The 23,066-nt window shown below is 45.8% G+C and overlaps 1 long non-coding RNA gene across 1 annotated transcript; it reads right to left on the reverse strand.

Moving 5' to 3' along the window:
- Window positions 1–10,972: 10,972 nt before the first annotated feature.
- On the reverse strand, window positions 10,973–13,738 carry LOC139835168 (uncharacterized). The gene is made up of 3 exons (XR_011750901.1): window positions 13,632–13,738; window positions 12,680–12,753; window positions 10,973–12,525 (listed from the first exon to the last, which is right to left on the reverse strand). It is a non-coding gene; the product is annotated as an uncharacterized lncRNA (long non-coding RNA).
- Window positions 13,739–23,066: the final 9,328 nt, after the last annotated feature.

Below are 23,066 nucleotides of genomic sequence, written 5' to 3' on the forward strand. Positions count from 1 at the left end.
GCTACGGAGATTCAGATCTTGTGGTACAACAATGTTCCGGAGATTGGGACGCAAAAGATGCCAACATGGCCTCGTACCGGTTTCACGTGCAAAAGATTGCCGAATTCTTTGAAGGGTGTGAGTTTCACCATGTGCCGCGCGCAGAGAATGAAGCCGCGGATGCTTTGTCCAAGCTGGGCTCGTCCAGGCAAGAAATTCCTCCCGGAATAGCCTTAGCACACTTAAGAGTACCATCGATCAAACCGAGTCCGGAGTCGGAGTCAATTTTTGTATCGGAATCACATGTTGTACCAATGGATATCGACGAAGGAAACCCGGGGACTGTCCCGGTAAGCTCGGGGACTGCTCCGGTAGGCTCGGGGACTGCTGTGCTTGTACCGAAAGAAGCAATGCTGGTGGATAGCATGGACATAGACGTACCGGTGTTCCTGGTTCGGGAGGCACCATCATGGGTTAAACCTATTAAGGAATTCCTGATCAACGGCACCTTGCCGGTTGACGAAAATGAGTCTAGAAGGGTCCAGAGGAGGTCCAAAGCTTACACCATCATCAATGGCGAGGTGTACAAGAGAAGTGTTACCGGTGTCCTCCAAAGGTGTGTGGAACCGGAAGAGGGAAAAGAAATGCTCGAGGAAATTCACCGAGGAGAATGTGGGCATCACGCTTCGTCGAGGGCGTTGGTGGCAAAAGTGTTCCGGCATGGGTTCTATTGGCCAATGGCTTTGGAAAATGCGGAGGAACTGGTAAGAAAATGCAATGGGTGCCAGAGGTACGCCAAGCAAAACCATACCCCAGCATCCGGTTTAAAGACCATACCGCTAACTTGGCCGTTTGCCGTTTGGTGCCTAGACATGGTTGGCCCATTCAAAACCGCAAGGGGAAACATGACCCACATCTTGGTTATGGTGGATAAATTCACCAAGTGGCTAGAAGTGAAACCCATTGCAAAATGTGATGGGCGCACAGCGGTGAAGTTCTTAAAAGATGTAATTTTGCGGTATGGCTACCCACATAGCATTATCATTGACAATGGCACAAACTTTGCTCAAGGTGAGTTCAAAAGATTTTGTGAAGACAACAATATCCGGTTGGATTTGTGCTCAGTGGCACACCCACAGGGCAATGGCCAAGTTGAAAGAACAAACGCTTTGGTACTTTCCGGTATCAAACCAAGACTCATCGATGCGGTGGAAAAATCGCCGGGGTGTTGGCTCGATGAGCTACCATCCGTACTGTGGAGTATAAGAACAACTCCAAACCGGTCTACCGGGTACACTCCATTTTTCATGGTTTATGGAGCAGAAGCGGTCATACCAACCGACATTCTCCATGATTCACCAAGGGTGCAACTCTATACCGAAGAGGAGGTAAAGGAGGCCCGAGAAAACGATGTGGACTTGCTAGAAGAAGCAAGAGAATTAGCTTTGGCAAGAACAGCCATTTACCAGCAAAACCTCATATGCTATCACAGCCGGAAGGTTAACCCAAGGGTATTCCGGGAAGGAGACCTAGTGCTACGCCTAGTGCAGCGCACTGAAGGCCGGCACAAGCTTTCCCCCCCATGGGAAGGACCTTTCATTGTGAGCAAGGCTCTCCAAAACGATGCCTATTACCTAATTGATGCACAGGAATGGAAGAAAGGAAAGGCGGACAGGTCCGGAGAGGAGACCAAGCGTCCGTGGAATGTAGCTCTGTTGCGTCCTTTCTACTCTTGAAGTTGTGGTGTAAGAAGTTCCTTTTTTGTACCTTATTTGCTATGAATAAAAGATGTTAGAACCTCGAATGAGTCTCGGGGACTACCCTTACTAAGTTGTATGTAACATGTTTATTTTTTCAGTTTACCGGTTGCTTATTGAACGTTTTTTCTTTCCGGTTTAGTAGTGTGCTAGACCCTACCGGAGTCTTCGACTCTGCTGTTGTCCGTAACTCGGCTTCATGGCAAGCAAGATAAACCGGTAGGGGATAAGCACATGAACTGCGAAGAGGGAGAGCGGGAAAGAACAATCCGGAAAAATTTAACTAACCCCGGTTATACCGTTTTTTTGCAAAAATTTTGAGATATTTCTAAGTTCAAGAAAGTGCTTGCTTGGTAAAAGAACTTTGCGCTCATACGCCAAAAACGCCCAGAGAAGGTAGGCAGAGCCAAAGCAAAAGAGCCAAGTATGCATCAAATTGGATGCGGAAACAATTTCGGAATCATTGCAGTGCAAGAAAAAGCAAATCAACAAGCAAATGTGCTAAGGCAAACATAACTTAATTAACTACCGGTATAGCGTACCGGCATAAACTGTTGTACCACCACCAAAATAGAGATTAAGTATTATCTTACATGATAAACCCCGGCATACCGGGGTAGAATTTAACGGGCAATGTTTCCAAGTTCAACAGGGCAAGCATATCACAGGCAACATTCAGGCAACGTTCAAGCAACAGGGGCTTCAGGAGGAGCGTCTTTGGCGTCAGGACCCTCTGGAGGCGCGTCACCGGCTCCGGCCTCATCAGCGTCTTCACATTCCTCCTCGTCGCTCAGATAGTCCTTGACGTCTGGAGGAGGGGGGATGAAGGTGCGCATTTCAGCGAACTCCGTGATGTGGTACGCGCGATCCTGCCGCTTAGCGGTGAGGACCAGGTCCAGGTCTGTTGGAGCCCCTTCGCGCACGCTGGTGAGGGCGTCCAGGTCCAGCTCCGGGTACCAGGAGCAGGCAACGCGAAGCGCTGAGTCTGCTCCGGCACGGGCAGCAGAGCACTGCCACTCCCGGATCCTTCGGCTGGCACCCTTCAGGCGGTCGCTGATGAGAGAGAAGCTGTCTGGCACTTCTTCTCCAGGCCAGAGAGTCCTGTAGAGCTGGTTGGCCACCTGCGGGATGTCAGAGAGGTTCCGATCCACGCAGTGCATGTGGGAGACCCGCGCGTTCAGCGCAACCAGGTGGTCATAGGGATCCCAGGGCGCACCCAGGTTCTTGTATGCCTGTAGAACCCGGCGCTCTCCAACCTTCTTGACAGCAAACGCCTGGGAGTCCGGGAAGAGCCCTGCGAGACAAAGAAAAGAAGCTAAGCACATGCTATCGGAACAGATAAGCTTATAAGCAGGAACCGGAAAGGAAAAAAGAGAAACTTACGAAGGGCAAGCGCGACAGTCTGTGTAACCAGAAGGTCGTACTCCTTCTGTTCCGCATCCAGCCGCGCGGCCTTGTCCTCGGCCACCTTCCGCGCCTTGGCGACCTCTTCCAGCTCAGCCTGCAACACCACGTTGGCGTTGCCAGCATCCTCCAGTGCCTCATCCAGCTTGGCCTCCGCAGCGGATTCAGCGGCCTTCAGCGCCTTGGCATGGTCAAGACCAAGCTGGATAAGCTGGTCCTTGAGCTCCTTGTAGCTGGCCTTCTGGGCGCTCAGATCCTCCTGATGCTTCCGGATAAGTTTGTCCTTCTCCTCTGAAACCCGGAAAGAAAGTGTTAGCAAAGTTGTACTGATACAATGCAGAGAAAGCAAGTTAACCGGAAAACATGAAGCTGTACCTTGGGCGGCGGCAAGCTACGTCTTGAGGGCCTCAATAGAAGCTTCCGGAATGGCTGTTGAAACAGAAAATCACAAGTGTTAAGAATTGAGAGAAAGAAAGCTTTCCGGTAAAAAGATGCCGGAGGCGCAAAGATTTACCTTGGCACTTGCTGTGTGCCTCAGCGAGGTCCCGGTGCTCCCAAAGAAGCTCCTCAAAGAGGATCTTCCGAGCGTCAGCCGTGGTCTGTTCAAGAAAATGATGTTAGTTAAGAGCAAAGATCTTAACCCGAAATCGGGGACTGGTTATGCCGGTTTCGCGCGTTTCTAGTTAAGTTTCGCGCTAAGAGTTACGCTCTCAACACGAAACTCGGGGACTGGGAGGATAGACGAGATTCAGCAAAAAAGAGAAACCGGCATAAAATTAAAAGTTCAAGGAAAGATAGAAAAGAACCAGAAGAAGAGGAACCAAGATAAATCAAAAAATGGAACAGGCTTTGTGAGACTTACCATCATATTGTTCGTGGCATCGAACCACGCGCTGTCCAGCTCCTTGACGGCTCGACGCAGCCGCATGAAGTGCTCTTCTGAGCACCGCGCAACAACAGGGTCAGGCGCCGGCAGCCGGTCCTTGCCCAGGCCGCGGGTCGCCTTGGACATGTCCGCGGCGTTCCACTTCTCCGCATAGGGCAACAAGTGCCCCAGCTCCCGGCCTTCGCGCTGGAACGCGGTGATCCGGCCAAGCATGCCGGTGGCCTTCTCGCCGGTTGCGCTAGCGGCGCGGGAGACGTGCAGCACCAAGGGCTGCTGGCCGCCGGAGGAGGCGCTAGGGGCAGTTTCCTTCCCCTTGACGAGCGTCAAGGTCTTGGGCGGCGGCGCCGTGGGAGTGGCACCGGCTGGCTCGGTGCGAGGAGCTTCCGGCGGTGGCGTTGGCGTGGTCCTGGGAGAAGGGGGAGCGCCAGGCGCGTCACCCGGATTGGAGCTAGACGGCGCGGAAGCTTCCGGCGCGGCTTTGGAGGGGGAAGACGTCTTGGTCTTCTTCTTCTTCTTCTTTTCTGGGACGGGAGGAACCAGAGGTTCCACCCGCCCGGCAGCTTCTTCTCCGGCGCCGATGTTGCTGGCGCCGGTGTCTTGTTTCTCGGGAGGGGAGACAAGGTCCTCCTCCGCGCGGTGATCTGGCGGTGTAGGGGCCACGCGCCCCGAACTTGTAGTGCCTCCCAGAGGGGAGGCGGAGGTGATGCCGGCACCAGATGGTGCCGAGCTTGAATGAGGAGGAGGAGTTGAGGTCCTTGCGGATCCGGCAGAGCCCTCAGGCCGGGGGCCAAGCTTGAGCGCGGGGCTGAAAGAGAGAAAAAGAAAGGGTTGGAAAAAAGCAACCGGAAAAAGAACTTGGTAAAAACAAAACAAGCAGAGAAACGAGGCCTGACCCAGAAGAGGTCGGCATCTGCCTGCTCTTGTAGCGCCTCACGCCTGCGACTTTCCCCGCGAAGGGTTCAGTCCGGAAGCGCTTGGATGCAGGGGCCTGGCTCGAACCGGCGTCAGAGGCCGGAGCCTTGTTCTTTTGGCCTTGGGCCATGAGTTTCTCCACAAACTCATGGCCTGCCTCGGCCTGCAGGGGAGGAACGTGCTCGTGGACCTGTGGGTTGATGTTGGTTGAGGGAACATCTACAGAGAAACAATAACAGAAGAATATGAGAGATCAAAAAGAAGAGCTACCTCAAGCAAGGTCAGGTCGTCAGACGAACCGGAAGGTTCCGGTGGAGACTTGCCGAGGCGCGAGGCTGGAGTCCGGCCCATCTTCAGATCCTGCCAACGAATGAAGGGGTCCGGGTCGAACTTGTCCAGAGCACGCTTCAGGCAAGGGCCTCGCCGGTCTGAGTCAATGCGGGGGAAGCGGTCCTTGGCCTGAAAACAAAAGAAAAAAGGGTTAGTCACAATATAAAAGTTACCGGTAAACCGACCCGAGTTGCGTAATTTCTTACTTCTTGGGTCGGAGAGTTAGTGGAACTGAGAGGCCGGAGGCCCCATTCCCAATCTTCCGGCATGGCAGTCTGGCAGATCTGCCTAGCCTTGAGGACAATGTCCTTCTTGCTGAGAGGGATTCCGGTGATCTTGGTAGGATCACCGGGACCGTACAACTCGCTCATCTTATGCATGCGGCGCTTAAGAGGAAGCATGCGGCGCGAGATGAAGGCGCGGATAATATCATCGGAGCAGATGTCAGTATCCTTCATCAGCTGCTTCATGAAGCGTATAACCCGGTTGGTCTCTATATGAGATTCCTTCGGATTGTAGCTCCATTTGGCCCTCGTGGGCGGCGCCGGATTAAAAGGCGGCAGATCGATGAGATCTGCGGCGCCATTGTTCTTCACGTAGAAGAAGGTCCCTTGCCATAGCCGGCATGACTCGAGACCGGAAAATTTGAAAAATGGGCTCCCTTGGCGGGAGCCGATGATGCAAGACCCGCATTGTACGGGGGGTTTGGGTTTAGGGATTTCCTTGCCCTGAACGGAATTGATCCGAAGAGCAAAGAAACGGGCAAACATCTCGCGAGTGGGACGAATGCCGATATAAGCCTCCATAAAGGTGGCATAGCAAGAGAGGTAGAAAATGGCGTTGCCGGGAAGATGGTGAGGTTGGAGTTGGTAAAAAATCAAGGAAACTCCGGAAGAAATCAGAGGCGGGAAGGCCGAAGCCGCGCTCGAAGTGAGCGAGAAAGACAACGCGTTCACCGGGTTCAACCACCGGCTCAATCTCGTCGCCAGGGAGCCGGCAGGATACTCCTTCCGGAATCCTCCTGGACCGGTAAAGCCAGTTGATTTCGTATTGACTGACGTTGGAGCCCATCCAGGCCCCGCGTGTGATACCGGCGGGATCTACGCCGGAAGCTTGGCTAGAGCTACCGGTTTCTTGGTCGCTACCGGAATCGATGTCCATCTGGACAAGATCGGCGGTTAATCCGTCAGAGGATTGGCTACGCCGGCTAGCGGAAGAAGAGGCAGAAGAAGAGGCAGAGGAAGACCCCTCACTAGACATAAAATTTGACGAAGAGAAACACGAATCCCACAATTTACCGCCGCACGAAGATCTACGAGTAAGAGAAAAAGCAAAATAAAAGGAGAAGTAAATACACTACCAACTCAAGATCTAGAAAGCAAGCAAAAGAGGGGTAAACCCACATTGAGCCTAACCTGAGGCGGCGGAGTCGCAGAGGAAGTAGCTCGCCGGTGGAGTGGCGAGCTTGCGGTTAACGAGGAGGTCCGTCGACGGCGAGGTGGAGAAAATCTTGAGGAAACACCAATGCCGCGACCGCGAAAGGAGCACCGCAGGGGTTCTTCGCGCAGCTAAGTCCGGCGAAGCAGTAGCGAAGATTCGCTGGGCGGCGAAGCTCGAGCGGCGAACGAAGCGGCGGAGGCGCAAGAGCAAAGGACACTCTGCGCGAGGAAGTGGGGAATGCGAGAAGAGGAAGAAGAAGGAGCGGTTTCGCCTTATAAAGGAAGAGAGACAGGTGGGCCGAAAACCGCTGGGCCGCGGCGGTTCGGTCCGCGGGCCACGACGGTTCGCTCCACGAGCCGCCGCGTGGCGCAGCGATACACGCGTAACAACAGAAAGCCACAGGGAGGTACACACGGATCCAGAACGGTGGTTGGGATCCGCTGTGAGGCAATTAATACGCGCGCGGAAGCTGAAGGGAAGTGACCCCTGATACTGACGCGTCAGTCACAGTGCGCATGTCTCTGACAGGCACGGGGCCCGAGATATTCTCGACTTCACCGAGGAGGTGTTTAATGACTAAGATGCCGGAGGATAAGATACCGGAAAATGCCTTGCAAGAGAGAAAACGTGAGTCCGGGAAAAGATGCCGGATCTAAGCTAAGCGTCGGATAGATTAAACCGGTATCCAAAGACGTGAGAACCTGGCATGGTCTGTTGGATAGAATCCGCCAGACTATACCAGCTTCGGGGACTAATGTTGGGGGGATCACCCCCGGTATGCCAAAGGCATGCCAAACCGGATGGTTTAGGCCATCAAGATACCGGTTTAATGTTCATACCGGAGCACGAAGATAAAAGTTTGGCTAAGTAAAGCTAAGCCGGTATCCCCAAGAGGGGTATACCGGAACCGGGTAAAGAAGATACCGGGATACCGGAAAGATGAGCATGTCGGCAGAACTGGTCAAAGATTCTCTCCAGAGCTAGAGGACAAAGATGAGCTAAGGAAAGTAGCTTTAAACGAAGGCCTGACGATAAAGAGGAGGATGACGATGAAAGAAGCCGGAAGACATCAGCCTCCCTGATTAAAGAAGACCCCGGTGTCATCTATGATTAAAGTAACTTTGTAAAGTAGTTTGTCTAGTCAAAGATGCCATTAGGGTTTCTTCCCCTGTAAGCCACCCTCTCCCCTATATAAGGAGAGGGGGCACACCCGAACTCAGGAGCGAGCGATAAGCAAGTAGCGACCAGCGTTGAGCAGAGAGAGAGATCCTGTAAGCACGAACTTGTAACCTGTGGAGATCAATAAAGAAGATGGTCTAGATCGAGTTCTTCCTTATGTCTTTCTTCTTCAACCTCTAGCCTTGGCTAAGTTCTTGAGGAAACCATCCAGAAGTTCATCTCATCTAATCACAAACCCTACCCCGAATCCTCTAGCGTCCATTCGGCCCCAACTTAAGCCATCCTATGGCATCTGTCTGTTCACCATGACGACAGAAGTGATACCAGGAGGAGCATATCGGCTCAAAAACCCAACTTCAGGAAAAGACGTTGAGAATCCATGGAACATCGCACAGTTGCGACGGTTCTATACATAGGATACAATTGTTTTTATTTACTCGATAGCCCTTAAGGTCGCTTTTGCATTATGAATAAAATTCTAATCAGATTTTCTACCTTTTTTCTTGATCCAGGCCTCATCATCCGAACAAATCGTTCGGGGCCCCTGTCGTTGGCTCTTACTCCCATCGGGAGCGCTGGCCAAAAACACGCTCGTACAGTGTCATTAATTAAATACTCTCTACGGGAGCTAAGGTTAATGACACACAAAACAACCAATCCAAGCCTCGAGAAAATACGCGAGTGCTGCAGTCGATGGTTATACTATCATGAAATGAGGCTCAAACCGGTGCACCGCGTGACGAAGCCAAGTGTCTAATTCCCTCGATTAAGTCGACGGGTATCGCTCCTACAAAACTTACATATCGACTTCGCAATAAATTTGCAAATTACAACGAAGTCGTCGGGAGAGCAGGTTGAATTGATCACTCAGCCGCCCTCAACAATAAATTATCAATCGAATTAACAAATTCGCCTGGACTACATGATGTGCAAAGCACACGTTGAATCTACAAAAAACAATATTATGCAGGTACAAGGTTATTACATTCACGACAGGGCTCCCTGGTTCCCCTGGGCCCTCAGATCTCTCTCGATACCTGTCTCCATCAGTGAGATCATGGTATATGCAGGACCTCTAGCGATATCATAATATTGGTCTAAACTTCTCTCGGTGTTTGCTATGGCCTTCAAGTCTAAATATGGATGACATGCCAATACTGAAGCAAAGGCAAGTTCAGCACCAGCCAGGAGCTCTTTCCGCACCAGCAGTCGAATCCTCTCAGGAGATTTGAATCGGGTAAACAAAGCAGACAGAGTTTCGGGTCCTTGATCTAGAGGGAACAAAGTCTTCCAAACCATCGTGAGATGAGCGTGGAATTTATCAGAGTAGTAGTGCACCTTCTCTGCCCGATGCATGCTCGAACTTCACCACGATAACAGCCTTCGGACGATGCAACCATAAATCGTGTTTCAGGTGAGCAACGTCAGTCATCGCCTCGACCTTTTCATGGATCTTCTTGTTCTCCTCAGATTTATCTGAAGATGCGACTGTAAAGGAACGAATATCAGTTAAGGGAACATCCAAGCTCCGTCAGAAATCAAAAGATGGGTTAACACTTACAGCCCAAACTTTCGGTAGCAATATGAAGACGATCGAGAGCGTGTTGTTCAATGGCAGTCACTATTTCACTCTTCTTCTTCAACAACGCTGCCATCGCGTGAAGGGAGGTAATATCTTTATTCAAACGAGACACTTGGTCGTGTAAACAACGAACAAGGCCAGATTCATCGCTAGCCGAAGAATTTGGAAAAGGTTCGGCACGGGAAGAAGATGAAGGAATCTGCAGTACAACTTTCAGATCAGAATAGCACTAACATAAATCTCCCATTGGGAGCACTGGAGTGTATATGTTACATTCAAAAGATTGTTCGAACTGGTTACAGAGCCAAAATAAAACAGGATCAAGTCAAATTGCATCAGGTCTTAATTACAATTAATAGAGAAAGCATTCAAGGAAGTGCCGATCATGAGCCAGGGGCAGCTTCAGGTGCAGACTTGGTCTTTGCTTCATCAACCAATTTGAGGAGCTGATTAGCACATGGCACCGCCGATCGTTTGAAGGGTTCAAGGTTGACTAGACGATTGTCGTCATCCACAGGCAATGCCTTAGACAACTTCTCTAAGTCAGACCCCATCCCATGGCCCATCAGCAGCTGGAAAGTAAGAACTGCCCCAAACAAGCGGGAACGACGTTTCAATACCTCTACAGGCTCAGAAGAGTCGATGAGGAAAGCATCCGCCATCTCGCCAAGAGTCTTGTCCTGCTTCACCTTTGGGAAAATAATCGAGTATAGCCTCGACAATACTCCTTTAGTCTTCTGCAGAAGTCCAAGAACTTGAACGTTGGACTCAGCGGCGAGAGAAAGGGCGTCAGATGTAGAGTCCTCCTGAAGCATGCGCGCCCGAGTAATTGTGGGGACCCCGGACTAGCTGTCCGAAATTCCCTGTTATGTATACAGTTCATGATCCCATGATCAGTGCGCCGTGAACACATAACCGAACTGATATCAAATTACACCATCCATTACAAAGCGGAATAAGAAAATTACAACATGGTCACATGACCGATACTTACATAGTAGCCTCGAAGGGCTTAACTAAACATCAGAGTAGCATCATCACTTCAGCAGCGCAGTACCCAAGTCATCTGCCATCTCCCTACAGGCAACTGACTGGGAAGACGTTCCTAGCTCGCATAGACGTCGCCAACTCCTTCTTCATCCGTCGTGTTCCTCCAAGTCTGGCCAAGTAAATAGCCAGGGACAAAGCCGTGAGTACATTTGGAATTGTACTCGCAAACCATCAAGATAGGTACTTTGCAAGAGTGCAAGATAACAAGTGCTAATCTACGATGACAAGAGGGAGGAGCTAATTTCACTAGTGGAAATAGCAGGAGGAAGAGAATCAGTTTCTCTTGTGGATATAGCATGTGGAAGAGACATAGTTTCTCTTGTGGATATAGCATTCCGCCATCTCAATTGATGGGGACGCTTAGGAAGTTCTATGACATATCTATATATTTATTGGAGATGAGGTAGCATAAGTCCATCTCAGTTGATGGAAATGCTAGAGGATGCCTATGACATACCTATATCTTTATTGAAGAAGATACTTCAAAAGATACTTATGACATCTCTATATCTTTGTTAAAGAAGAGTTCCTCTTCAAGAAACATTTAGGAAAGAGTTCCCCACTTAGCCTTCATTTTTCCACGACCATCTCCATATGGTCAACACACGCCCACTTTCCGTACCCTTCCGGTACATCCAACACAACACTTTCTTTGCAAAGCATTTATCAAAACAAAACTCAAGCCCCGGTAAAGGTAGACCTTTGCAACCCGTCCATGACCGCGGACGCGGCTATTCGAATAGATTTGACTCTACAGAGTTTGCACACTTTCCCCACAACTATCCGGATACCTATCGTGTGGGCATCATCCCTGCATAACAACATATGCCACGACGGATACCCGGACATAACCTTTCGCCCATCTCCACTGGCACGAGTCCTTCCCTGCGGGCTTACCCCTTCCCGGCACCCCGGCAGCATACCTCCTTTTGAGCGTATCTCCGGCGCCATGACAGAAGACCCTCAGTAATCGTCCGGCTATAGACAACTACAGTGTATTGCCTCCTCCAGAGCGCAACCCGGCGTCGGAGGTCGTCATGACCCTCCCTAGAAAGTTGTGAAGGGTGCTCCTGCCAGCTTCAACAAACTACGGGCTAAGCCCCGTCCCACACCAGGGTAGAGTGGTTGCGCGATAAAAGTTGGGCTGGTGTACACTTATACGCAGTGCTCCTTTTTAAAACCATTTTTCCCACAACACCTTGGTTGTTCAACAAACAGCCATACACCACTTTTCCGAACATCTTTACCAAGATCCTTTGCTTTCTTAAACCATACGCTTGGGTTAACTCACCCAAGGTTTTCATAAAACATTTACAACAAGGTAAGCCTTGAGGGGTTCCCAACCTATAGTTTCATGAGTTGAACTAGAATTGCACTATGGCCGAGATGAGAGTCATCTTGCCATAGAAGGTATAAAGGGGTAATGGGTGGATCATACTCGCTTAAGATAAGCATGTATGATGCCAACACAAAGAGGATTATACTTTCAGATTTGTGGTGCTAAAAGTACAACTTAGATAGTGGAGTATCACTATCCAACATACTCTCCAATGGGTACACGGCATACTCCTCTCAAGTTGAGAATACACCAAGATCATGACATTGATACCTCTAAATTACAAAAGTGGTGAGTGTGGTGTAAGTTACTATCTTGAGAGGGAAGATGCTCAAGTTGAGCATACAAGATAACCAAGTGGAATAGCACGGCCATAATATCATGCATCCCATAACACAAGGACAATGGTGGAGTATCACCACTAGGGAGTACCCCACTTGCAATTGCACACAGATGACATAAATAGAGATAACAACACACATAGAATTCAAGGTGCTTTGGACATCAACAAATGACATCCAACTAGACACCAAACTAGAGATCAAAAGATGGCTTGCCTTGGCTTATGTGTCCCTGGACTTCTTCAACTCCATCAATATAAGAATCCCAACAACATAAATAAAATCCTCGTCCGATTCCACTTCTTCTCCTTCTCCAGAATTGTTCGCATCTATCACCGGAAAATAAAATAAAGAACACAATCAATCTCATTGCACCAACAAAACAAACATACAACAACCATAATTTAACCATTCCATAAAGAGCTACCATACAAAGGTCTTATAGATACCACAAACAACTTAAAGAGAACCCATTTTATTTACCTAGTAAAGGTATGAGAGTATCACAACTTAGCAATTGCCTCTCTCGGTATCACCATGGCACAAGCTAAGTACCCCTGGTAGATAACATCATAAAGAGGACAAGAGCATTAGTTTGACATCAAATACATTCACAAAACATTTTCAAACATTTTTGGAAAAGTAGAAAACAGTTTTCCTAATTTAATTTGTTCACATAACACTACATCCAAAATAGGAAGCAAACCATATTCCACATCATTTGGAAACTTAAGCAAAACAAAAGAGATAATGTTAAGTTGCCGAGGTTTTGTTTTGCAAGAATAAAACATTGGTTGACCAATTTTTAAATAAAAGAGTGGGCAAAGGTTTAAAAATAAACCAAAGAGTTTTGGTTCAACAATCCATGTCACACATACACATTAGTAACAGTAAGAAATATGCATGAACAGAGACTAACACTATTTTTCCTAGATGGCCAGTACTAATACAAGACTAAACCAATTGGATTCACTCAAAAATATTAAACCTACAAATTTAGGAATTTGTTTGAATCTGGCTGTACAGAAAACAAGATCTGTAAGCCATAAATCATAGAAAAATCCTAAAAATATGAGACCACTTGCATTTGAAAGGTAATTAAACAGAGATGCATACACAATTGGATCAAATTGTTTCTGAAACTCCCACAAATGCATTTACAAGTTTACTGCATCTCTGTACCAATTGCTTTCTCTCTGGATTTACACAACAGATAAATGTTTGAAACTTGTTAGAGATGATTAATAAAACATTCAGTAGTCCTACAGAATTGGAATCACTCAATTAGGTTCAAAAATGGATTTTTGATGAATTAAAAGCTAACAGCCATGTCTGCAGAACACACAAAACAAGTTTAATTCACCACAAATCGTACACAACTCATAAAAATATGAGGTCAGCTACATCTGAAAGGTATTGAAAGGGTGGTTCTTACCCAACTGGTTTCATTCAAAAATTCGTTTCCAAGCTCCTGGTTTAATTCGACAAAGTCAGATATGACCAGATCTTGATCTGTGAACCATTTCAGTTTCAGGAGGTCAATCGAAGTGAAACCCCAAAATGAAGGTATTGAAGAGGGCTTTCACCTACAGTTGAGTTTGTTCAAAAATATTTTGTAAATCGGAAGAAATCTAAGAAACAGTGAATCTGCATGTTTACAGAACTTTATTTACCACGGACAATACGTAAAGTATTTGAGGATGAGACCAACGCCAAGTTGTAGATCTTTTCCGTATCTATCTGTGGAACTTTGAATCACTCGATTTGGATCTGCACACAAGATTTGGCGGATTTTACAATTTCGTACCAGAATCTGAAACAGCAAGATACAGAAATTACTGCAAGGTTTTGGACGAACTTTGCTCAAGAACTTCAGATCTGAGGATAGCTCAACCTTCTCCATGCTTGGACCAACATGCACCTGCATCAAGATCCAATCTAGTGAGAGGGGAAAGGAGAAAGTGAGCTGGACTCATCAAAGATTAGGGGAGAAGAGAGTGAGAGGGATGCTCTCATGGTGAGGGGAAGCTTGAGGGAGGGGGAGAGCTTCATCTAGGTGGCTTCCCATGGCCATGGCCGGCCATGAAGCTTGGGAGGAGCAACAGCTCGTGGGGAGAGGTAGGAGGAGAGTGTGAGGGAGTGGAGAGTGAAGGAAATGAAGCCAAAGGGGAGGTGGTGGCCGGCTAGGGCCAATTTATAGAGGGAGAGAGGTGGCTGCCTCCTTTTTTCATTGGCCAAGGAAGGTGGCTGCCCATTTATTGATTGGGTTAGGTGGGAGGCAAGGCTTGTGGAGGAAGAAAGTGAGAAGCACAATGGCTGGCCGAAATTCTTGCCATGGCCAGCTCCTTCATGTGCCACTCTAAAATGAATCATCAAAGGGAGTTTCCAACATGCATGTTGAGTATAGTGGAGCCACATTATTTCTTGCCAAGATGGTGGCTTAGATGATGTGTATGAAGATATAAAAGGGCTAGAGATGGAGGAAGAGTGTGATGGTGATGGTGGTGTACAAGTTTTCATGTGCAAGCTATTTTGGAGATGGCCGCCACAGGATTTTGAGACTTGACTACTCCAAACAAGATGAGACACATGGTGCTCAAGTGCCTATGCAAGACACACGACACCACTTGTGTTATGCAAAGAAAATAGATTTCTTCAAGTGATAAAGAGTCTAAGGTTTAGAAGGATAGTGATGGAAATAATGATACAATAACAATGATGAATATGGTGACACCAATCATCAATTCCTGAGGTCAAGGTGGTGGTGGAAAAGAATAGATGATTGAGATGGGTATGATGAAATATAAGTTGCTCTACAAATAAGAGGTCAATTGGGAGTGGGTTGAAAGTACCAAATGATCATCTACATGATCAAGAATTGGAGGATGAAGGGGTACAATGTGGTAGATCAGAGATGTACACAAGATGTGCAAGAGTTGTCCTTTGAAATAGAACTTGTTTGAAAAGTATTTGAAACACCTCAATTGTCTAGGGACAATTGAGAATGAACTCAAGTGGAATGGAACTTGAAAATGTTGAGAAAAACTAGTTGGAACTTAGGAGTTCAAAATGTTCTACTTACTTTCTCAAGTGAAGTAGAGTTTTCTCAAATTTAAATCAAACAAGAAATGGTATAGGTACCATAAACAAGCCTTTAGCTGAAAAGAAGGCAAGATAGAAAATAATGTTTTAGAAATCAGTACTTGGTAGAAATGGGATGAGAAACAAAACCCATTTCAGTTCTTTGTTTTCTTTGAAGAAATATCTTGAAAAGTTTTAATAAAACTAGAAGTAGTTTTGTGATCAAAACTAGAGAAGGAAAATCAATATGATTTTTGAGAGAGAAGACTAATTTAGGGAGAAGTGTTCCCAAGGGTAGATGATGGCTACAAAATGTACCCACCATTCCTACTCTTGGTTTTGTGAAGATTAAACTTGAATCAAAATAAAAACAAGAGGTAAAAGAGGAAGAAGTGATCTGGTGCTGGAACATGGGATAGGGTACCAGATCAAGTTGAATATATGAGTTGCAAGGATTGACTGAGACATGCAGGACGTGGAGGTTGAAGAGGGTGTTGCATAGATGAGATCCATGTATTGAGGCTACCAATAACAGTTGTGGTTGCTTAGATATCAACTGCCAAAGTCTGGAAATAATAAGCCTACCAAAACAGATTGTTGACTTGGCTTCAGAATCAACCATGATGAGTGGGTATAAGAGAAGGATGTGATGAGGGGTAGATGATCCCAAGTTTTGAATTAAGGATGATTGAGCTATCTTGTACCACAAAGAGGAAAATCAAGATGGCACACTCATGTTGTCATCAGGAGAGAGGTTTGATATAGTAAAAAGGAAAACAATTTTTCCTAAGCCACACATGTGTTTTATTTGGTGAGTTGCTTGTTTAACCACCAGGGGTGTTGTTCTATGAGGTAGCTCAAGACAAAACTCACAAGCAAATCAAGATAATTCATCTACCAACAGATCAAGGCAATTCATCATAACAAACAGATCAAGGCAATTCATCTAATTAGTCTATAGAAAAAGTTTTTGTTCCCCCTAACTTTTGCAATAGGGACAATTAATCAAGGTTGCAAAAGTTGGGGTGTTACAGATCTTCCACCCTTAAAATAATCTCGTCCCGAGATTATTGAGTGTAGAACTAGAGGGGTTGTAAATCTTAACGAAAGTTAGACTCCATCCTTCTGTAAATGCACCATTGTAGAGAAGGTCGTTGCTTCATCTTCTAGCAGACATGATGGATTCCTGCCGATGGCGAGCTTCATGAAGAGGTTGACTACTCCCTGCAGATGTTAGACCTGTAGCTTCTTAACGATCCTAGCAGAGTCCATGACTTCGGAAATTTAGTGCACTCGAATGGTGCCTTAGCAGGGTTGAAAACTTTTTAGAGTTAGCTTAAATTTAGTGGAAGACGAAGTCTTCCATCCCTTAAAATTGTTCAGCGGGGTTCCTGAAAACTTAGAGCCTCAGCCACGGGTCTTGTCGGGCACCTTTTGGAGAAGTCATTGATCTCTCGTCTTGAGTCAACATCTTCAGAGGGCGTTGTGTAGTCCACGGCTTCAAGAGGGTTTAGTGCATCCCAATTTCCCATCGGTGTCTTTGAAAGATTTAAAATTTGAGGGTTAGCTCCAACTTTTAGTGGAAGACGAAGTCTTCCACCCTTAAGATCTTTCATTGGGCTTTCGGAAAAACTCAGAGCGTCTGCCTTGCAGTCCTGTCGGGGACTTCTGAAGAAGTTGTTGATCTTCCTTGTTCAGTTGAAGAATCTTCGGGGGCGACGTGCAGACCACGACTTCAAGAGGCACTCACAGTGTTAACTCAACCATATGAGACGCGCGGTGAGTTAGTAAGTTGATGAAACGCCTGGTTGGTAACCATATGAAGCAGCAGAGGTCGTCGAAGACAATCTTCAGCTTGCGGGTCGGTGCTAACCAGCGAAGAAGTGAGCGGGTAAGTTACACCCAATCTTGAGTCTTGGGGTATGTTCAGGAGCTTCACTTGTTGAGGAGCGGATGAACTATGTGATGTAGCTTGGCTTTGATGCTATTGTTCACTCAACGGGTTAGACGGTGTGTTAGGGGGTATTTTTAAGAAGATATCCTAGAGGTTAGCACGACTACACTCCAAGGTTAGACCAAGTTAGTAAGGCTTCTCGCAGAGATGCAGTCACTCTTCAAGGTAGGGGCTTCTGCTTTCTTGGCGTAGTGGAGATGCTTCAGATGACCTTGAAAGTAGTCGGCGTAGGTAGGGGTCTGAGTTAGTTTCCCTGATGGTTGAAAAACAACTGCTAATGGGTTTAGAGTTAGAGTCTTTCGTTAATCTACCCAACTAACTAGCAGTTAGCAATACATCGGCGAGGCAAACTTTAATCCTATCATGGCATGCGACACCCATACAATCATAACCAGAGAAAAAATACCACTAACAGAGGCGCTACTGGTATTTTTCCTAGATGCACAGTAACAAAACAAGATCAACACAATTGGAATCATTCAAAAATATTTATTTTTCAATTTTTGAGACTCAAAACACTAACCAGAAACTGTGATCAAGTTTTATTTATTAAAAATCGCACAAAAATCCTAAAAATACAAGGTCAGTGGCATCTGAAAGATAATTTCATACTGGTTCTAGTGCAATTGGAATCACATTAATCGGAGCTATCAAACTATTTTTATTAGCAAAACAGTACACTGGCAGATTTCCATTTTTAGTTTCTGTTTTACAAATATCAAACAATTAAAAAGGGCGGGAACGTCGAAATAGCAAGACATATATGCACACAGCAAACAGATACAAACACTCAAGGAAGCACACTAGGGAACTACAAACAATCATCAAACTAGACATGGTACTCTAAGTACCCAGAAATTCCTAATGCGCGGGTAGCTCAATCAAAGCGATTGAGTTTGTCCTATCCATCCTATAGGTTTGGGGGCTGGTCACATATGTCGACATCTTCATATCATTAGCATCAGCTTCAATTTGGATCCTTGTAGCAGTTGGTGGTGAAGGGGCCGGGTGTTGAGTCGTTGATGTTGAGGCGGAGGAGAAAGCTGCTTAGAACTTCTAGTCTCGACATCCCGGAAACATGAGGTCTTCGAAGAGGTAGCTGTTGAGGTGCTTCTAAAGTAGAGATCTTCTCGTGACTGGCCTAAAAATAACTAGTCAAGAAACTGAGGACTTGATCCCTGACGACTGCAAAAAGTGCAAGTCCACGGAGGAACAAGGTCAGATCTTTGACATACTTTGGTGACAACCAAAGATATGATCCCTTTATGTGCACGACTAAGTTGGCATCCAATTCTTCAATAGCTGCTGTTGGAGATACATAAGTTTTCCTGGGGAATTGATTCATCTTTGAGTGCGAGTCTCCGGTCTGAGTTGGGGACATCATCCAATATGTTGGTTTGAATTGGATGAGACAATAGGGTAAGAATTTTCAAACCTTTTTATAAAGCGGAGAGATAAGAATTTAGAAGCTTTGAATAAATAAGAGGAGTAGAAGCTATGCTTCCGACTAAAGAAATACTTTATTTCGCAAATAGTTTTTCCCCAAGTACTTGTTTCCAAACTAACGTCCATGCTAACTAAGGTCTCCTACAGTCAGGATAGCTCTGATACCAGCTCTGTGGGGACCCCGGACTAGCTGTCCGAAATTCCCTGTTATGTATACAGTTCACGATCCCATGATCAGTGCGCCGTGAACACATAACCGAACTGATATCAAATTACACCATCCATTACAAAGCGGAATAAGAAAATTACAACATGGTCACATGACCGATACTTACATAGTAGCCTCGAAGGGCTTAACTAAACATCAGAGTAGCATCATCACTTCAGCAGCGCAGTACCCAAGTCATCTGCCATAACCCTACAGGCAACTGACTGGGAAGACGTTCCTAGCTCGCATAGACGTCGCCAACTCCTTCTTCATCCGTCGTGTTCCTCCAAGTCTGGCCATGTAAATAGCCAGGGATAAAGCCGTGAGTACATTTGGAATTGTACTCGCAAACCATCAAGATAGGTACTTTGCAAGAGTGCAAGATAACAAGTGCTAATCTACGATGACAAGAGGGAGGAGCTAATTTCACTAGTGGAAATAGCAGGAGGAAGAGAATCAGTTTCTCTTGTGGATATAGCATGTGGAAGAGACATAGTTTCTCTTGTGGATATAGCATTCCGCCATCTCAATTGATGGGGACGCTTAGGAAGTTCTATGACATATCTATATCTTTATTGGAGATGAGGTAGCATAAGTCCATCTCAGTTGATGGAAATGCTAGAGGATGCCTATGACATACCTATATCTTTATTGAAGAAGATACTTCAAAAGATACTTATGACATCTCTATATCTTTGTTAAAGAAGAGTTCCTCTTCAAGAAACATTTAGGAAAGAGTTCCCCACTTAGCCTTCATTTTTCCACGACCATCTCCATATGGTCAACACACGCCCACTTTCCGTACCCTTCCGGTACATCCAACACAACACTTTCTTTGCAAAGCATTTATCAAAACAAAACTCAAGCCCCGGTAAAGGTAGACCTTTGCAACCCGTCCATGACCGCGGACGCGGCTATTCGAATAGATTTGACTCTGCAGAGTTTGCACACTTTCCCCACAACTATCCGGATACCTATTGTGTGGGCATCATCCCTGCATAACAACATATGCCACGACGGATACCCGGACATAACTTTTCGCCCATCTCCACTGGCACGAGTCCTTCCCTGCGGGCTTACCCCTTCCCGGCACCCCGGCAGCATACCTCCTTTTGAGCGTATCTCCGGCGCCATGACAGAAGACCCTCAGTAATCGTCCGGCTATAGACAACTACAAGTATTGCCTCCTCCAGAGCGCAACCCGGCGTCGGAGGTCGTCATGACCCTCCCTAGAAAGTTGTGAAGGGTGCTCCTGCCAGCTTCAACAAACTACGGGCTAAGCCCCGTCCCACACCAGGGTAGAGTGGTTGCGCGATAAAAGTTGGGCTGGTGTACACTTATACGCAGTGCTCCTTTTTAAAACCATTTTTCCCACAACACCTTGGTTGTTCAACAAACAGCCATACACCACTTTTCCGAACATCTTTACCAAGATCCTTTGCTTTCTTAAACCATACGCTTGGGTTAACTCACCCAAGGTTTTCATAAAACATTTACAACAAGGTAAGCCTTGAGGGGTTCCCAACCTATAGTTTCATGAGTTGAACTAGAATTGCACTATGGCCGAGATGAGAGTCATCTTGCCATAGAAGGTATAAAGGGGTAATGGGTGGATCATACTCGCTTAAGATAAGCATGTATGATGCCAACACAAAGAGGATTATACTTTCAGATTTGTGGTGCTAAAAGTACAACTTAGATAGTGGAGTATCACTATCCAACATACTCTCCAATGGGTACACGGCATACTCCTCTCAAGTTGAGAATACACCAAGATCATGACATTGATACCTCTAAATTACAAAAGTGGTGAGTGTGGTGTAAGTTACTATCTTGAGAGGGAAGATGCTCAAGTTGAGCATACAAGATAACCAAGTGGAATAGCACGGCCATAATATCATGCATCCCATAACACAAGGACAATGGTGGAGTATCACCACTAGGGAGTACCCCACTTGCAATTGCACACAGATGACATAAATAGAGATAACAACACACATAGAATTCAAGGTGCTTTGGACATCAACAAATGACATCCAACTAGACACCAAACTAGAGATCAAAAGATGGCTTGCCTTGGCTTATGTGTCCCTAGACTTCTTCAACTCCATCAATATAAGAATCCCAACAACATAAATAAAATCCTCGTCCGATTCCACTTCTTCTCCTTCTCCAGAATTGTTCGCATCTATCGTCGGAAAATAAAATAAAGAACACAATCAATCTCATTGCACCAACAAAACAAACATACAACAACCATAATTTAACCATTCCATAAAGAGCTACCATACAAAGGTCTTATAGATACCACAAACAACTTAAAGAGAACCCATTTTATTTACCTAGTAAAGGTATGAGAGTATCACAACTTAGCAATTGCCTCTCTCGGTATCACCATGGCACAAGCTAAGTACCCCTGGTAGATAACATCATAAAGAGGACAAGAGCATTAGTTTGACATCAAATACATTCACAAAACATTTTCAAACATTTTTGGAAAAGTAGAAAACAGTTTTCCTAATTTAATTTGTTCACATAACACTACATCCAAAATAGGAAGCAAACCATATTCCACATCATTTGGAAACTTAAGCAAAACAAAAGAGATAATGTTAAGTTGCCGAGGTTTTGTTTTGCAAGAATAAAATATTGGTTGACCAATTTTTAAATAAAAGAGTGGGCAAAGGTTTAAAAATAAACCAAAGAGTTTTGGTTCAACAATCCATGTCACACATACACATTAGTAACAGTAACAAATATGCATGAACAGAGACTAACACTATTTTTCCTAGATGGCCAGTACTAATACAAGACTAACCCAATTGGATTCACTCAAAAATATTAAACCTACAAATTTAGGAATTTGTTTGAATCTGGTTGTACAGAAAACAAGATCTGTAAGCCATAAATCGTAGAAAAATCCTAAAAATATGAGACCACTTGCATTTGAAAGGTAATTAAACAGAGATGCATACACAATTGGATCAAATTGTTTCTGAAACTCCCACAAATGGATTTACAAGTTTACTGCATCTCTGTACCAATTGCTTTCTCTCTGGATTTACACAACAGATAAATGTTTGAAACTTGTTAGAGATGATTAATAAAACATTCAGTAGTCCTACAGAATTGGAATCACTCAATTAGGTTCAAAAATGGATTTTTGATGAATTAAAAGCTAACAGCCATGTCTGCAGAACACACAAAACAAGTTTAATTCACCACAAATCGTACACAACTCATAAAAATATGAGGTCAGCTACATCTGAAAGGTATTGAAAGGGTGGTTCTTACCCAACTGGTTTTATTCAAAAATTCGTTTCCAAGCTCCTGGTTTAATTCGACAAAGTCAGATATGACCAGATCTTGATCTGTGAACCATTTCAGTTTCATGAGGTCAATCGAAGTGAAACCACCGCCAAAATGAAGGTATTGAAGAGGGCTATCACCTACAGTTGAGTTTGTTAAAAAATATTTTGTAAATCGGAAGAAATCTAAGAAACAGTGAATCTGCATGTTTACAGTACTTTATTTACCACGAACAATACGTAACGTATTTGAGGATGAGACCAACGCCAAGTTGTAGATCTTTTCCGTATCTATCTGTGGAACTTTGAATCACTCGATTTGGATCTGCACACAAGATTTGGCGGATTTTACAATTTCGTACCAGAATCTGAAACAGCAAGATACAGAAATTACTGCAAGGTTTTGGACGAACTTTGCTCAAGAACTTCAGATCTGAGGATAGCTCAACCTTCTCCATGCTTGGACCAACATGCACCTGCATCAAGATCCAATCTAGTGAGAGGGGAAAGGAGAAAGTGAGCTGGACTCATCAAAGATTAGGGGAGAAGAGAGTGAGAGGGTTGCTTTCATGGTGAGGGGAAGCTTGAGGGAGGGGGAGAGCTTCATCTAGGTGGCTTCCCATGGCCATGGCCGGCCATGAAGCTTGGGAGGAGCAACAGCTCGTGGGGAGAGGTAGGAGGAGAGTGTGAGGGAGTGGAGAGTGAAGGAAATGAAGCCAAAGGGGAGGTGGTGGCCGGCTAGGGCCAATTTATAGAGGGAGAGGGGTGGCTGCCTCCTTTTTTCATTGGCCAAGGAAGGTGGCTGCCCATTTATTGATTGGGTTAGGTGGGAGGCAAGGCTTGTGGAGGAAGAAAGTGAGAAGCACAATGGCT

Source organism: Lolium perenne, chromosome 2 (genome assembly GCF_019359855.2).
Source record: "Lolium perenne isolate Kyuss_39 chromosome 2, Kyuss_2.0, whole genome shotgun sequence".
In the NCBI taxonomy this organism is placed as follows: domain Eukaryota; kingdom Viridiplantae; phylum Streptophyta; class Magnoliopsida; order Poales; family Poaceae; genus Lolium; species Lolium perenne.